Raw genomic sequence first — 19,367 nt, 5'->3', positions numbered from 1 at the left:
GAGGCCTGTAATGAATCAAAACCACATTGCAAAGTATGTTTTCCAACTGGTTCAGCAGAATGCATTAAATCCTGTAATTCTTTATTTTCCACACAGTCAGGAATCAACATCATTTTCTGTTTAAGCAGTCCAATAACATGTCGCTGATACTTTAACATATGAAACTGGCAGTTTAAAGCCCTAATGGCCAAGGTTGCAGAAGTGTAAACCATCTTATCCCATCTATCCAGCACCCTGGAGTCTCTATCAGAAGGGATAGGATTTTTAGCAGTAGAAGCCTTAATGCCCTTGGGCCCCTGTGAAATAGTCTCTGGATCTGCAATAGGATTTTTAAAAAGGAACTTGTGAGACTCAGGGACCCTGTAGTATCTGTCTGGTTTTCTGGGAGCAGGAGGCAGGGAATCAGGGGCCAAACTAGATTCCGAAAAAGCATCATCAACAATGTCTAGTACAGGAGGAATAGCTAAAGGCCTATGCTGAGGTAGGAGAAGGAAATCCCTAAGCCTCTTTTTTGAAACAGAAAAATCCTGGCTTTCCCAGTGGAAATGCTCCCTTAGAGTATGTAAGGTTTCCCCAAAAGAACAATCCTCAGGAGGGGAAGCAGAGGGAATGGAGTCCTCTGCATCAGAATCTTTATAAGTAGGTAAGGGCCAATCCAGATCATAAGAAGAATCAGAAAAAAACAGAATCCTGATCAGAAGATTCAAAATCAACTTCAGTCCTAGGCCTCTTGGCTTCAGCTATTCTTATCATTTGTTTTTTAGGCATAGAGGCCTGAGCATATGGCCTGGGCATCAGTTTTTTAGGCATGGATCGAGATTTAGGCCTAAGTAAAGAAGGAGGCTTTGGTTTAATATGTAAGTCCATAGGCCTGAATACTCCCTCAGAAGCCGGTGCCTGCACAGCGGCTATGGACCCATCCAAGGTAGAGACATCCATGGGTTCCATAGCTGAAGCATCTTGCAGCATACCGGACTCCGAATGGGTGTCAGTAGAGGCCTGCGAATCAAAAGTAGCGGGTATCAGGGGCTGCGAAAGTGCCTCACTGAGTACTGGCGAACTGGCGACTGGCTTAGGAGAAGTGTCGTCAGCAGTTTTGGACCTCGGCGGCCTATCTCCGTCTTTATCTTTACGTTTTTTTCGGAATCCTGGTAATCGGATGGCTAATCGATGACATTTCTGGATAATTAAACTGAGAACCGAAATATTTAGAGGCAAAAATATACCAACGACGGATAGTGCGCTGATTAAATAAAGCACAAAACCGACAGCAAGGTATGTCGTGGTCAGGGCCTTGGCAAGGAATACAGTATGAATGAAAATCTTTATGAGGTATTTGCTTTCCACAAGTAATGCAATTATTAACTTTCACTGACATCGGTAAGGAGCAAGAAAAAGTTTCTCCAATGGGGTGCTTAGCTTTAGTTGAAGACTTCGGTTCTGAAACTCGAAAAAAAAATTTCAGGAGTCAGCCAAACCAGAACTTGCAAACTCCTTCTGCTTTGGGCACTGCATGGCAAGAAAGACTGACGTAATGGCATCGGCTGCATGTTTTATACCCCTGACAATCTGGCATCATGGAAGAAGGGACAGCAACCGACGCAGGACTCAAGACTTTGTTAATCAGGCTGACTGAGGGCTACCTGCAACAGTGAAACACGAAGAACATCACACAGGCTTGAGTCAAATACTAGGAAACAAAGATGTGAAAAAAACTTTGATGTAAATGTCAAGAGAAGAGCCCGAAGTGTGGGAAAGCAGTTTCATGGGACTTGCTGCATACTTGAAAAAAGTACACCAGTCGCAACTTCCATTCATCAAGCTGTTTTGCATGTTTATTTTCTGAAGCTGAAAACAGAGAATGACATTAAAATAAATAAGGTACACAGCAGGGAAAAAACTTATTAGAAAGCAAAGTAATGTGGCACAATATTGGAGGAAGGTGGGCTGAACAGATCTATAATAAACAGGTACTCAAAGAAAGGAAAGATAATACTAGAAACCGTTTTAGTACAGACTATTGACCAATATAGTAAGAGGTTTCAAAAATGTTTGGAAAGATAATGTAATGACAAAGATCCTAAGGACTGTCATAGTTCCATGTAAAATGAATAGATAGCAAGAAGCAATTCAAAATAACAGATATCAGCCTGTTGAAATGAAACCAAGGTGGCAAGGTCTTAGATTTCTTGATACAAGGCTAGATAAAAAAAATAGCCAAACAACTCTTAGCACCTTCTAGGAATAGGTGAAATAAAATACATATTCGCAGACAGTCATCAATCACTTAACATAAACTGTAAAAAGTGTATTCACCCAGTATGACACTTAAATAAGCCATAATGCACCATTCAGTAAAAATGAATGACCCCGATTAAAAAAAAAGTGAATCTGGAACACAGGTGTGGTTCTTGTAGCTGCCTTGTTTAAGCAGACCACAGCTGATGGCAGGTAAATGTAAAATAATTATGGGTTCATAGGAGGTGACTAGGCTAACATCCCTACAGCTCTTACAAGCCTATCCATATTTATCCCAAGTTGCCCCAATTGTCACAGGTTAGATGAGTGAAGTTCATAGAGGTAAGGGTCTATGGTAGTTAATACCAACTTCCTCTGTCCATGATGGACATGGGCACCAGTCTAGGAGTGAATTTGTGGTCAACAATACATCGATCTAAGTTACGTCTGAAGAAGGTCAGGGAAGAGCCTGTTTCACATGAATTGGAAGCTTGTTCCACAGAAGTGGTAGTCTCTGGGAGATGTATCTATCTCTCCAGCATGACCTGTTCATGTCAGACGCCGGGCTATAATCCCTGCATTGAGGTACCCTCATGCAGTTTAATTTACGAATGTATAGCATTTCCATCAGGGCTAGGTCAGAGACTCTCCTGCAAGCCAAGCACAGGTCACTCCTTAAAACCTGTAGGAGACATAACACAGTAACAGGCCTTTCAGTCTTTCTATGTAAGACTTGTTTTGTGTGCCCTGTTATTTCTTGGTGAGAAACCTCTGTGGTCTCTCCAGTTGTTGTAGGTGTCTGTTGAGGTACATGCAAAAGGGAGCATTCTATTCAATTACTGGTCTGGTGAGGGACAGTTGGAATGGAATTATAACATTTTTAGATCTAGATGTGATGCCTTTACATATAAGTTGTGCCACATAGAAGGATTTCCTTACTACTGTGAATACTTAGTGGTCAAAGTTCAGATTGCTATCAACTTGACTGCCCAGATCATGTACCACTGGTTCTACACTTGGCAGTGCTGTCTATAATGTAATTAGCTGGGATGTCAGCTTTCCCAAATAGAATAATAATGCTTTTTTTTTTTTGCATTTAGCTTTAATCCGTGGCTTTGGCACCAATCATTTGTCTGAGTTAACCCTGTCTGCTCCAACAGTGAAGTAAATACTATGGGAAGAAATAGCCAGGGAATTGTTATGGCTAGGCTTGTATAGACCCTAGGGCAGAGAGCCTAGTACCAACCTATGAACCAATGAACCTATAAACACTTGAGTCACTGGGTAGTATAATGTCGTTGTGCTTTTTCCCTGTGTTTCATGAATAAATTGGTGTGCAGCCAACTCATGGAACACAAGAAAAAAGCCCAATAACATAAGACTACATAGTGACTCAAGGGCTGGAGCAGCCAAGATGGAGGGGTAGGGGGGCTTGATGCTGCCTCATCCATCCTTGGGGGAGGGAGGAGGTCTGACTCACTGCAATGCTGAAGTGTATCACAGGTGTACATTCACAAACTGCAGCATGATGGTTCTGGGATGTGTGTTGTACTGTAAAGCTGCAGACATACTTGTGCATGTGTGGAAGTCTAGGGGGACGGCACAACAAGACCTGACTCCTGCACCATAAGCTAAGGTATCATGAGGCACATCCCCTCCAGAAAGAGGAGGAGATCCCCATGTATTCTGCAATGGGGGGTGCTAATGTGCAGGGGAATAGCTGCAAAGAAGGGGTCCATAAGACCACCATGAGAATTTGTTTTATGGAAGAAGTGGAAAAAACACACAAAAAAAATAAATAACTAATCACGAGAAAACAGCAAAGACACCCTTAACCAAATAATCTTTTATGCATGTCTAGTATCTTGTAAAAGCAAATAATGTTTGCTTCTAAAGAAATACTTGAAAAACACATTAGACAAAGTTCTATTTTTTTCCTTATCATTTCTTATAAAATTATACTGCTGTTTTATGCCTCAGAATTAATTTTCAGGTCCACTCACGAGTTCTTTTCTCTATCTTGGTCTATTAAAATTGGCTGATTATATACCATGCACTTTGAAAAATTATTCTTTTGAAACATAGTACTGCCACCGTAAGCCACAAAATATGAAATAAATCCGCAACAATTGACAAAACAGATCTTATGAAATTATAATCCAAAGGCAGGACATTTAGTTCTTCTCTCCAGTTTTCATTCTTAAGTGACTGAAGTCTGTTTCATGCCGAATTAAGGCTTAGGCAGAGAAGTTTGCAGGAATGAAGTCAGTCCCTTGGGAATAGTCTAACAGAGATAAGCGTTGATGAAATGAGACAACTTAGTGATTCTTCAGATTTTTCTGCAGTTATACACAACATACCTGTAAAAAGAATATCATTTTACAGAAAGCTCACCTATTTTTGTTCCAGAAAACATAAATTTAGGCTTTCACCAGAAAAATTATTCAACAGTAAAGAGTATTGTGTGGCAGAATCCAACGCAAGGCAGCAATAATATTACTGCACATCTAAAATGGCAAAAGACATGCAACTAAATGCAATTTGTTTTTAATAAGAACAACAGTGCTTTCTTTGGCTACAAACTCAAACATTGGTCTTAGCAAATACTAGCAGTCTGTGGTACATTTGGCATTGTTCACGAGACAGTTTAAGAGGAATTACATCCTGGAAGTGACCACCTTCTTTGCACCATCCAACATGCCTCTCAACACGTGGACAAAGCCAACAATAATGGAGGGAAAAAGGCACAAAAATAGTGTTAGATTTTAATTATTGTTTTTATAAACTGAGAAAGTTGCTAGAATATGTTTTCATTAGCATGCATTTCCTGAAGTTGAAATGAAGTCTGAAATTCAGATGTCTGTCATTGTTTAATGACTTCAATTCTCAATAATTTGCCAGAAAGCCACAACTTTTATGACAAACCAACCAAAAATATGAGGCAAAAATCTGGACATTCTGTAAAAATCCAAACAGATGAGAAGCTTGCCATCAAATAAAAGCAATACACACCACTAACATGGTGAAACTAGTCTGTTAAACAGGGACTGCATTTCATTTGCATGTTTCACATGCTATCTCGATAAACAGATATTCACAAATCATTTGTGCAGATTGCCCCCACCCCCACCTAACCCCCAACAAAAGAGACTCATACATTTCTTGAAAACATCTTTTAAAAAAAATTATGACCTATACATATGGACCTCTTTCTTTACATTTACACTTGTATCAAGGAAAGAAATTTTGAATTGTACAAAAATGATCTGCATATAATATAAAGTATTAGACTTTTTTTTATAAAATTTGATAAATTTTGGATAAAGTCTAAGAGAAATGCAGGCAACCTAAATTATGCATTTGTTAAAGATGTGACAGGCGTCACTGTCAACTCAAATAAATAATACTCAGTTGTTTAAACCAACCATCTGTGTTTTTCTGAAATGCATCCACTGCAATTTTCCTTGGGTAATTTATCTGTCTCAAAACAAAAAATAAAAATAGACAATGTTTAAATCAACTGACTTTCTGTGAATTACTTTTTGTTTTTTGGAAAACATATCTGGCTCAGAACATGCTGAACAGTTACTGGGATGCGTCTGGCCTGTCTAAAATGGGAGATACCTGCTTACATAAACCACAGGCAAAACTTGGGGTAACACAGTGAATTGATACTGCTCAGTTTTGCTGTGGACATGACCTTTCTAAGCAGAAGCCTGATTCTTTGGGTGGTTTCACATGTACTCTAGTTCAGGCATGCCGTTAATCACTTTGTTGATATCCATACCACCCCATTACACATGTCCTTAAAGTAAACAAAATCATCCTCCTTAAAATTACAAGTTTAACATCATCTATAAGGTATACAAGCACTTAAAAAGCATTCAACATCTAATTCCTCCACCCACTGTATTGTAAAGCTCCCATACTGAGAAGGTGTCTAAACCGCCCCTGGCAGAGAATCTGAAACTTGCAGAGAAGGAAGCTTGACTTCTATGTACAAATACATTGTGCATCCTCACACCCATGTGTGCATGAGTATGCATGTGTGCACATGTGTGTGTGTGTGTGTGTGTGTGTGTGTGTGTGTGTGTGTGTGTGTGTGTGTGTGTGTGTGTGTGTGTGTGTGTGTGTGTGTGTGTGTAATTATCCATAGTTCATAAAACATGTCCCAGTTCCTGAACTAAATATTCTGAAAGTGTTAAGTCTAACCTAAAATTAATAATAACTGTCTTAGTTATGAACATTTTCATAACCTGAGAAAGACCTTCTCAAACATTATCACTTATGATTTACCTCACACAGGTTATCGATCTGTTTCATTATCAAACAGGAGAAAACTTATTTGCAAACAAAATTATTAAAGTACTGGATGTTATTTACTTCACAGCTTAATACTTTAGAAAAGTAAGTCTGCAGCAGTTGCACAGATGGATTAAAAACACTGACCAACGTCTGAGGTTACCTGAGTTTGATTACTGGCATTGCTGCTTAATGGTTCAGGCAGGAAATAGGGGCATGCCCTTCCTGGAGAAGGCACACCCTGGTACACATTCGCTGTTGATGCCTGTTGAAGGTTCATAATACGTGGTGAGGGTTGTCTACAAAACAGGACCAGGGCTTTGGCCAAGTCATGCATAGAGGTGTGGATGATACACCACAAACCCACTGCATGCCAAGCCCCTGAACAACCTCTCAACCTCTTAGTGCAAGAAATCTATACAAAGTAAAATAATGGGGGGACTAAAGCCCAAAAATAGATTTTAAATATTGCTCTTATAAACTTAGGAAGTTGCTAGAATAGCAGGTTTTGTGTTAGCATGCATTTTTCTGAAGGATATGAAGTCTGAAACTCAAACATCTGTCATTATTTAGTGAATTCAATCTTCAGTGATTTGCCAGAAAACCACAGATTCGATGAGGAACAGACCAAAAATATAAGACCAAACTCTGGACAGTTGAGAAGTATGACAGGAGTGTGTGTGAGGTGGGGATAACAAATAAAAAGGAGAAAACACTTCCTCAGCAGCAGTTTTACGCTGCCCCCTAATGGCTCAGTCTTGTTACATGCCTCAGACATAGGTCACAGTTAGGCCCGGGTGTTAAACTGTGTTCAGCTGATCCAGTGGCTGAGGACTAGTGCAGGAAGTAGTTGATAGTCATCTGTGGGATAGCAAAAAAAAAAAAGGTATAGAAATGCTGCTGCATCCTATCTATATCCATTAACCTTTAGGCTGGGAGAATTCATTGAAAAAAAACAGACACCAGACTAGCAATATTTCAAAAGTGTATTTCGAGCCTTTCTTTTTTGCTGTGAAGTGAACCATGTTTTGCAAGTGCACATGCACATAAACACACGTGCACACACATATGGGTTTACTGAATTTAAATGAAAGTCGCAAATGTCTACCACAAAACAACATGAATTAGAGGGAAAAGGATTTTAGTTCATCTTCTATGACCTGTGATCAGTAGTGACCTGAGTGGTAGCCAGTAAGGGAGGCTGACAATAATACTGGTCCTGTTTGTTGCAGTGCTGCCAACTACTGGAAATGATGTGTATAGCATGCAGTGTAGTTTATAGTTTATTAAGAGGCTAATTGCCTTTGTAAGCCTAGTTATTTATTTCATCTGAGAATCAAACTCTGCACTTTGTGTCTATAAGGTAAGCACTTTAACCATTATGCCAACCCCCAATCGGCAGTGCGTGGACCTTATATGCACATCACTATTTTAAGTTGTCGAAAGTGGCAGCCATCATTGCATGCCTGTAGCAGTGTGCATGCACTTGATATCTGCACAGAAAAAGTGGAAAAGTCTCCAGATGACTGTCTGGATGATGAACAATCCTTTCTTCAGCTCTCACCCCAAATAATATGGGAGTAATCCTCTAACCCAATAATGATGGCATTATTGCGCATCAGCAAGTCAAATGGCATCAGAAATACATGGTCTAAGCATTGAAATTTCTTCTACAACATCAACAGAATGGTTTGTAGGGATAGGTATATCTCGCAAAAGATACTGCTGCTCTGGAACAGACTCCCCATCTACATAAAACCAAGTTCATCCCTGTCCGTATTCAAGTGCAACTTGGATCTACAGATGCGAAACATAAAATTTACCCCAGAACTGCCTCTTGTACTACTAATTGACAGAGGTACCTCCTAAATACTTTATGTCACTCATAGGTCCCCTCAAATTATTTATGGTATGATACGAGTTATTCTCACTAGCAGTAATATATAATTATCGATCATGGGATGGGTAAGACCAATCTAACACCAAATTGGATAGGTTTATTCATGCAACAAATGAGAAACTGCAAAGATTAAAATTTCCCACAAAGGCAGCTAGCTTAGTACTTACTTATGAACCTATGAATCAGTGGTGGGGATCTAATGGTCAACAGGCACAAGGGAGTCAGATAAGGCATAAAAAAGTCACTTCAACAATTAACAGATGAAACTATTACAGGCTTTCAAGACTCCCTCCAGAAATTGGGATAAGTCCCAAAGTTGTGACCCAATAAATTAAAGTTTCTTCCATGGTGAAAACAATGGCTTTCTATCAGCATTGGTATGGTACAGTACTGCATGCATTCTTCATGGGCAATACGAACAATGGTGGGCATGATGTAAGGTATTGCAGCTGCAATGCATTGATGTCTGTGTTTTATGAAGCAATATCTTGTATGTGCAGGGAAGGCAAAAAGCTTTGGGTGCAAAACATTATTAGTATTGCAGTATATGAAGCAGAGGAGGGAAGTCAACCTTCAGTATCAGTTTTCCAGTCCCACATTTCCAGCATCAAAGTACATAGACAATTGTATGTTCCACAAAAAATGATGGAGGAGTCATGGGTCAGTCTGCCAGCAGAGCTGAAGGAACAAGGTGCAGTGGGGGTGGGGTGTAACAAGCATAGGATACAATGCAGGGACAAGGGATGCCATTGTCAAATTGCCAGAAAGCAAAACTGACAAATAATAGATGTGTATTGCCCCCCCAAAAAAGTATTAAACATTACAAATGGATTTTAAGTCTAACTTCATAAATGGATCTTAACTCTTAAAGAACATGAGCATAACTGTAGTACCAAGACATCAGATTGAGGGATATTTTCTTATCTTTCTTAGCTGAACACCTCAATATTTCTACTGACAGCAGTTATAAAGTGAAAAAAGCAGCATAAATGGCAGATTAATTTTACACACGTGGCGATAACTTCACAATCTCAGAGGGAGAAGGACTGAGGTAACAAGCTGACTGAAGTGTGTGAAATTTTGTACAATTAGTTCATTCTTTGTAAAGCTCAAAAAATACACAACCTACCCATAAATTAACATTATGAAAGGTGTGAACCACTCCATGACATATTTATATAGAATTTCATCTGTGGTGATGAGCCTTATTATAATCATAATTTAGGTTTTTTATCCAGTATGGCCTGGTCTGTTATACACTGTAAATGACTTTTACACTTCTGTGTATCAATTCTGACACGTCTTTATTACCAACCTAACAGTAAGCATTTTAACAGCATCAGCCTTTCTACGACCAGAATTTATATAAAACACGCAATCTGATAATAAACGTATAAGAAACCAGACATGCAGAAGAATATTTCTGGAACTGCAAAACAGATACACAATCCTTTCAGATGTGAATATTTTACTGGAAATATCATTTAAGTTGAACCGAAGAGCACACTACCTTGCAAATCATTTTAGCAAAATGAAGAATTCTTCCCAATACCGACAGATTATCTTCATTTACTTTGCTAAAAGGGCACTATATCTGCATTTTTAATCTGTATGGTGTTTGTATGAATGTGCTTCTGCAAATGTAATTTAACAGCACAAGACACTGTGGAGTCAAGTGAAAAGTTTGTTGCTTAGTTTGCTATGACAACCAGAGACATTCTGAAAAGCATGCAAAGTTAACCACAAGCTGGTCTATGAAAGATAGCCCGGTGTAGACATCAATACCCACGTGTAATGTGCACATATGCATCCCCCCTTAGTCCAACACACTGCCAACTGCATGTCACATTAACTGCGGAATGGCACAATGAATCACTTCTGTCTTCAGCTGAAAATAACCCTGTCAATATGTCTGCATAGCGATACTTCAAAGCAATTTTTGGGATACTTCAGCAACCAAAAAGGAAACATTGTTTTTTTTTAGCTGAAAACACTAGGGACACTAGTAATGCACAATTTAACTTAATATGTTAAATGTTTTAGCATTGCTAAGCTAAGCTAAATCGACAAAACTGACCTCATAAAACAAACGTTCAAAAGTCCCTTTTTTTTTTTTTTTTTTTTGTTAATTAAGAAAATACATTTTTCTTTTACTACAGCCATTACAAGGATAAAGGGAACTGATGTGCCTCAGACATTATTGCACAAACTGGGTAGTTGTTGTTGTTCTTGTTGTGTCGTTCAGCTTTTGCCGGTTACGGGTCGCCACAGCAGAACTCCAGTCCGCTAATGATTGGTAGTTGATTTTTACGTGCCGAGTTACCAGCCCTGACGCACAACCTTCATCGAAGGTACACCCATTCACACATGTCTCCACGCAGAAGATGCTCTAGCTGAGAATCGGACCGGACAGCATCTAACTGTGAGGCGACAACGCTACCGCAGCACCACCACTGCGGATATTGCACAAACTGGGTAGTAGTGGTGACTAATTCCAAGCCTACTCTCTACTCATTTCATTATGTGTTACTGAAGAGAAAATACTCACTGGAAATACATAGATTTAAATCTGGTCATCGAGTTAAAATTGTTGCCACTACAGAAAACAAGTTAAGTGGCCACCATGCCATGTCCTCTAAAAGGCAACAAATGTAAATAAATGTAACCTAACATAAAATTACACATTTTGAAGGTTTAAATAGAGGACTGCACCAAGTAAATCAGGCATTGTGGCTGCAAATCAATAAAAGCCAAGAAACACCACCTGCATTCTTCCAAACTGCAGGCCATCCTGTTAGCTACATAGGTGTTTTTTTGAAAAGCGTCAACCATTTCTGAATTCAATAGCTAAGTTCAAGTTGATTTGCCAGAAGCCAAGCACCACAAACTAAAACTGATGCAAATAAATACATGGGAAAATAAAATAAATAAGCAATAAACACAGTTAAACAATATGACAGTAAGAACAAGTAGAAACAAACCAAGCAATACAACCACTCACAAACTCTTCATATTAAAAGTAGTACTGAAGTGAACTGTAAACAAATGAAATATGTGAAGATTAACTCTGGTTAATTAACAGGTTGGCCTTTAAGGAATGCTTTAAGACAATCAGGATTGGGGATACCACCAGGAAAGCAGCTAGAATATTTCAAAGGTATGGACCCAGATAAGCTAAGGAAAAAGTCCCATAGGTGTTGAACTGTATAAAGGGAACTATTAACAGCTCCTGAGAGCAGAGCATAATGGCTGAGATAGCAATCACACCAGCTTGAAACATCTTGTAGTTCAGATATACCTAAACTATGTAGAGCAAAACAGAAAAGAATCAGTACATTATAAATGATATACTGCCTCTGATTAGTAACTACTGTAATTCACATAGGATCGAAATAATACAGTGGTATTTAGAAACCTCCATATGTAACTGGATAGTGGAAATTTTCACAATTTAAAGTTGTCCATGTGTGAATCAGGAATCCTCTTGTAAGAAGCACTTAGTAATCCAGATGGAACAAAATAAAGGTACGCACCACTATAGGGAGGTCAGCTGATAGGCTTAGGAACATGAAGACAGCAGTGTTCAGACAAAATAAAGGTACGTACCACTATAGGGAGGTCAACCGCGGTGGTGGTGCTGCGGTAGCGTTGTCGCCTCACAGTAAGATGCTGTCCGGTTTGATTCTCAGCTAGAGTGTCTTCTGCGTGGAGACATGCGTGAATGGGCGTACCTTAGTTGAAGGTTGTGTGTCAGGCCTGGCAAGCCGGTATGTAAAAATCAACTGCCAATCATTAGCGGACCAGAGTTCCGCTGTGGCGACCCCTAACCGGGAAAAGCCGAAAGACACAAACAAACAAACCACTATAGGGAGGTCAGCTGATAGGCTTAGGAACATGAAGACAGCAGTGTTCGGACAAAATAAAGGTACGCACCACTATATGGAGGTCAGCTGATTGGATTAGGAACATGAAGACAGCAGTGTTCGGACAAAATAAAGCGGTAGCATTGTCGCCTCACAGTCAGACGCTGTCCGGTTCAATTCTCAGCTAGAGCGTCTTCGGCGTGGAGACATGCGTGAATGGGCGTACCTTGTTGAAGGTTGTGTGTCAGGGCTGGTAACTCGGCACGTAAAAATCAACTACCAATCATTAGCAGACCGGAGTTCCGCTGTGGCGACCCCTAACCGGGAAAAAGACGAAAGTCACAACAACCACTATAGGGAGGTCAGCTGATAGGATTAGGAACATTAAGACAGCAATGTTTCCCAGGTAGAAATACAAAGACTTGACACCAGTCAAAATCTGATTATTCAGAGTTAGCTTGTTGTAAGTGATCATCCCTCAAATTATGCCCCTTTGACTGAACTGAAGGTCGTCTCTAAAATAAATAATTCTGGAGGTAGCAAGAATGACCATAGAGCTTATTATGATTTTCTATCATTCATGAGTGGATACATTCTAAGTCCTCTGATAGTTGGTTAAGACTCAACATGGAATCCTAAGATGTCAGCAGCATAACAAGGTTACTGTGACCTTCTCAAATAAATAAGATCCCATAAGAGAAGCAGACAGACAATGAACAATAAAGGACCTAAAACTGTGCAATGCAGAACAGGCTGCAAAGGAATTAATCCTGCAGACAACACACTGGGTGCATCTAAACAGGGAGGAGTAAAATCAGTCCATCACTACATCACAGGTTCAAAAGTGTGTACCAGACTAACAACCACAGGTACCTTTGTAAGCCTAGCCAAGCACCCCAAATGTGTTCTGCAAGTTTATGTGCTAGCCATTTTTAGTCTAGACAAGCTTCTGTCCCACAGTTTTATGTGCCATAGAGGTTATTTGAAGGGGAATATGTAAACTAGGGCAAGATTTACAGACTGCCACTGTCCACTAGAGACATGGGTGCTAGACCCTGGGGTATATTTCTGATTTCCCATCCACTGGTTCCGTTTTTTCTTGAATAGAGTTAGGGAAGAACTCTGCCTCACATGGATGCAAAGCCTGTTTCAGAGAAGGAGAATTCTCTGAGACACATACTTGTCTCTCCAAATATGTTCTACTTGTGTAGCAAGCAAAGTTTAAATCCATAGATCAAGTAATTCTGATACAAAATATCCACAAGAGCACACTCCAAAGATACCTTGTATGCAGGTATAAACTGCCTCATAACAGTCTGCAGGAAACACAGTACAGAGATGAGGGTTTGAGGCCATCTTCATAGGTCGTGCTGTTTATGCCCTGTATTCTCTTTATGAGGAACCTGTGTGGACTTCCAGTTCTTGCATGTGTCCAATCAGGTACATACCAACGGGGGCATTGTACTCAATGATGTGCCTGATGAGGGCCAAATACCATAAAACAATGACTTCCTTGAGCCTTTGCTTACAATTTGAGCAACGCAGAATGATTTTCTTACTAACTTAGACACGTTGGTCAAAAGTCAGATTATTATCTATATATGTACCCACATCCCTGACTGCTGGTTTTACTCTTAGGGGTATGTTATTAATGATGAATTTGTTAGGGTGCCTGACTTCCCAAAGGGTACTATTATGCATTTATTAGCACTGAGTTTTAAGCTGTGGCTTTGACACCAGTCATTTTGTTAGTCCTTCTTGTAGGATGTTGAGGGGGGGGGGGGTTCTGTAAGTGCTCCTAGTTTGCAATCAATCACAAACTTAGTCAGTCAGAGGCCCTTGACATTGGCCTTGACCTGTAAAATGCAAATGCTAAAAAGGAACACATCCATCGGTGTTGTGAGGAGCTATGTTAGTTACTGGCCTTTTTATGGAGATAGTCTCCTCATCCTAACTTCTTGGGTACCACCTGACAGCCAGCTGGCTATCCACCTCATAACAAAGGAGTTTATGCCTATATCCATGGGTTTGTTTACAATGCCCAAGTGGGGGGTTCTATCAAATGCCTTAGCCAGGTTAAGATAGGCAGTATGCACCATTTTGCTCTCATCCATTGCCTTGTTCAAAGAAGTCCATCAGGATGAGTAGGCATGATCTTCCCTTCAAAAATCAAACTGGGTTGGATTGAGTGTTTGAAGGATTTCTATGTCCTTGCTAATCATTTCCATGACAATTCTTTCCATGGCTTTACTTATGAGGCTAGTCAGACTTACGATTCTCTAGTTCCCATGGTCCATTGATGGCCCACCCTTGCATAGATGGATGACTGTTGCAGTCCAACATTCACGTGGCACAAAGACTATCAGGAGATGGATAATCAATGACTTCAGTCATCCCAGTAGTTTCAAGGTGTTGAAGTTTCTCATGTTTCAAGATATTTAGGAGGCTTCCTGGGATACTATCAAGGCCCATCAATGTGGTGTTAATGGCCTTAGACAATGCATCTAGGACCTGCTCATTAGTGATAGTGGAGGGGGTTATGTTTAATGGTATTTCCTTGGGGTGCAGCTGGGGGAGAAATAGAGGGATAAAATTAGAGGTGAATTTGTCAGCCAGCAGATTTGCTATATCTTCCAACTCCATGTCGGTGACTCCATTTACAATCAGTTCTGCACACTGTTGTGTGCTGCTTAGATGTTTTGGACATACCTAAATACATTGTTGTGGTTGTCCTTTGCCTTGGGATTATCTTTACCTCAAATCTGGCTTTAGTAGATGTGATTTGACCTCTTAGTTGCTTGATTAGATTGATGAGAGCATTTTTATCATGCTGGGCTTAGTACTTCCTAATACTGGCTATGACATTTTTTTGTTAGTTCTGGGCTTATTTCTGGTGGGCACAGCTGTCTCTATGTATTTGACATAATTTTACAGGGTTTCTGTGAAAAGTTCCACATAGGCATCTGAGTTCTCAGAGTTTAGGGGGGGGGCTTGAAATTTTGACAGGATATCACTTAGTACTGGGAAGTTTACCTTAGAGTAGGGCTGAGTTTTATTATGAAGGAGAGAGCTTTGTGGTCTGACCTTACCTGATAGGACACTGCACTAGGTGGGGGTACAGCATTCTGCCAAGTTTGTGAGTATCAGGTGAAGTATTTTTGCCTCCCTAGTGGGTATATGGACTATCTGGTCCAAGATGTTTATGTTTACAAAGTCCAGGAATCTCTGGGATTGTAAGTTTGGGGATGTGTAACTATCCCAGTTTAATCAGTTTATACTGGTTAGTTTGAAGTCGCCTATGAATCTGGTATTGGGTTGAATACTGAGAGTCTCCACTAAGTCCAAGTAAAAGGAATGCATTTCTTGGGTCATAGAGAGTGACCTATAGCTTGCAAGGATATGTTTTGGGACTTTGCCTGTGGAAATCTGGATGTGGAGAAGTTCAAGCACACTGTCCTGTTTGACTAATCTTGAGATGAGTTGGTTGTTGACATTGACTGAGATACCTGCACATTTGTTCCTTGCCTGTACACTACCTGGCCTAAATGTGTGGAAAGAATTGCTGATCTGCACATCTATGTTGCTCTTCATGGCTTTAAACAATGTCTCAGTAACTGCACAGACTCTACAGTAATACTCCTGCTGGTCCAATAAAATAGAATGGTCCACTGTATGAAATGCTGATGAGAGATCCAACCCAAGGCAAAATGTAATTAAATAAGTTTATAATGCTCCAAGCCAAGTCAGAAATAATGCCTGGAATATAAACCTTTTGCTGCTCCCCAAACCTTGCCAGTGTCCCTGAGCTTGTTCTCCTGACTCTAAATCCACTCCTGGAATAATAAAATACACTTACGTCAGCACATGGCTCTGATATTTGCATATACGTGTTCCCACTTCACTGGCAATTTCCTTCCCCTCCCACTCAGCACAACACCTTCACTCCAACTCTACGGTCATTGACATGGGGAAAAACGAAAAACAGCCCCCCTTCCAACCCTGGTGGCTAGTAGATTGTATTGATGGACGTCATGCCTCTTGACTGGTAAGGCAGCTGAAAATTCACATTTTGAAGAGCAAAGTAATGAAATAAGATACTTCCTTAATGAATCACAGGCAGTAACAAGTGATAAGCACCCCCTATGCTGTTAACATCACATCTGGTGCTACAATAGCTCTGAACTAGGATGTTAGTCAACTGATATTTGAGTGTAACTACAGCTCTCTGTGCACTACAAGTTATTTAATCATACATAACTAACCAATGCAAAGTATCAAACAGCAGACAGTTATGGCATCTTATTTTAGTTTCCATTCATTGTTTGAAAATGTCCCCCAAGACATCTGAAAAGCAAGCATTTCAGCAGAAGGCTGTATCTTCATAAGAGGAATTCTGACCCACCTCTCTTATACGTAACTCCAAGAGGATTCATCTTGCCTCACAGAAGGTAGTTTCGGCTAATGTAAAAGAATAAAAAAATGTTTGGCAAGACTACCTTAAGTGAAAATCAGGGCATACTTTGAAGAGTAGGCTAAAGTAACATATTTCATGACTCACAAAACTCTAGTGGGGACGGTAGTGGAATGGACAAACAGTAGAGAAAACAGCCAAGTGATTCTGCACACAACTTGCAGATGCACAAACTATAAACACTTTGTGGTATACCTCTCAACATCTCAGTGCAAATAATATGGACAAAGCCCAAAATAATGGGGGAACAATGGTTCAAAAACAGGGACAGATTTTAAATATTGCTCTTATAAACTTAAAACGTTGCTAGAATAACAGGGTTTTTATTAGCATGCATTTTTCTGAAGGATATGAAGTCTGAAACTCAAATGTATGTCATTATTTAGTGACTTCAGTCCTCAATGATTTGACAGAAAAGCACAAATTTTATGAGGAACAGACCAAAATATGAGGCAAAAATCTGACATTCTGAGAAAATCAGGGCAGTTGAGAGTTATATTTTGTGGTCATGTTTGTCAGCAACTGGAAAGGTTAATTGGAACAGCATTTATACAATCTGTACAGTGTTACTTAATATTAGATATACTGGATGGAAACAAAATTGTCAGTAAAGATGCACACTGATTACTGTAATATTCATTAATGAATTCTGTGAAACTTGCTACGAAGTGTTGAGAGACTGAGAAAATTCATAGAAGACAAGATTGCTAAGTAAAGATAGACACGGTAAGAAAAAATAAAAAAAAGGATGACAGCGGGGATAGGAAGTTTTGAGAAAGTAGGAGAAGCTGAATAATAAAGGCTCTTGAACACTACATTAAGACAGGAAATTAAAGTCTTGGGGGCTAGCAGTTCATTTCCAAGGGTTGCGATGCTGAGGGACTTCTAATGACTGAACAGCTAAACTTGATGGGCAAAGTGTCTATAATCATTGTGAATGCTTATAGATAAGTATTGTTGTGTTTGCGGGATATCTGAAAGCAAAACAATAAGGAAGCATATACCTTCCTTCTATTTAACTCTACAGTGGTGGCTTTAAGTGTGAATTTAATATGACTCATTTAAATTGTCACAACGTATGCTAGTTAAACATACTGTCAATGAAACCGGCCTACTAAATGCAGGTCTACTCTGTTATAGGTGGATGTAAAAATTATAGTAAAAAAGTAGTTCTATATAAAAGGTTATGGGAAAAAAGGTTGAATAAAGAAGATAGTTTTAACTGTGGTAAGGCTGAAAACCCTGGCAGAAAAAGTGGATTTTGCAAAGTATAGCCTTAGTGCTTAACATGCAGGAACAGAATTCTGAAGTGAGAGAGATTGCCTTTCTACAAGTCAGTAACACCTGACCCCCAGTGTAGCCAGTAGCATGCAGTGTCTAATTACAAAACAAAAAAACAAAACACAAAATTTGACTCCAATAGGAAAGATACAGTCTTAAGAACAAGCAACTTTAAACATGGAGTCATGCCACTCAACCTCTTAGTCCAAGAATCAGGAAGATAGTCAAATGAATGGGGACAAAGGCCCACATATAGGGCCATATTACAAAAAACATACTCTTATAAACTTAGAATGTTGTTAGAACAGCAGGTTTTGCATTAGCATACATTGTTCAAAGGATATGAAATCCAAAACTCAAATGTTTGCTATTATTTAGTGACTGCAGTCTACAATGATTTACCAGAAAGCCACAAATTTCAGGAGGGACAGATCAAAAATATGAGGCAAAAATCTGGATAGTCTGTAAAATTCTGAACAGGTGAAAGTTGTGTATGGAATCTATAACCTATGCTATGGATAAATGTATTCTTCGAGGACAGGTGCATATGAACGAGCTTTGGAAATTACAGTAACATTTTTAATTGTGTTTACTCTTATACATATAGTATATTTTTACTTTCAGTTTATGTTTTTACTTTTAATTGCGTCCCACTATTCATAGACCACTGTTCACATGTCATTATTTTTACACCGCAGTCCACAGTCACACTGCATTGGAATTCAAAGTAATAACCAATAGGAATGAACACAAGACAAGTAAAAAATCTGCAGCTCAGTTATGAAATTTTGTGCTAACCTTGCTTTTTCTGCTAACAGACACCAAAACAATTCAATTATATACTGCTAATGCATTCAGCAAACAGAAGATGATCTGCAAAAAGTATATACAGAGAAACCTAATCAGTTACAAACAAAGCCACAAAATTCTGAAAAATAAAGATGAAAAGGTTTATGTATCCTTAATACAAGCGTTCATTACTTTACCCTACTGAGCACACAGTTTCATATTCAGTCCTACCTACAAACACAATGCTGCTCATTTCTCCTGGCTGAATAGTGTGGTTTTACATCAGCATTGCTACATTCTGACATCACAGGCACCTTGTAGGTCCATATTCCTGCAGTGTTTATTAATCCATTTTGGTTACTTGGCTTATCATTATAGTTACCACATGCATACACCTACCCAGCTTCTAAACACCTTGTGTTTAGGTTTGCACAGCTGTTGTCCTGTGCAAACCTGAATGACATTTATGTTATTGAATTAATCTAGATGGCATTCAGTACAAGGGTGTAATAAAGGATTTAAT

General features: G+C 39.4%; 1 protein-coding gene across 1 annotated transcript in view; it reads right to left on the bottom strand.

The window, feature by feature from the left end:
• Window positions 1-19,367, bottom strand: part of CDK14 (cyclin dependent kinase 14) — a 3,129,234-nt gene that overhangs the window by 2,746,650 nt on the left and 363,217 nt on the right. The window lies entirely within an intron of this gene.

This window comes from Protopterus annectens, chromosome 3.part1 (assembly GCF_019279795.1).
Source record: "Protopterus annectens isolate FY-2018-M chromosome 3.part1, PAN1.0, whole genome shotgun sequence".
Taxonomy (NCBI): Eukaryota; Metazoa; Chordata; order Ceratodontiformes; family Protopteridae; genus Protopterus; species Protopterus annectens.
This window is presented reverse-complemented; position numbering and strand designations above follow the sequence as displayed.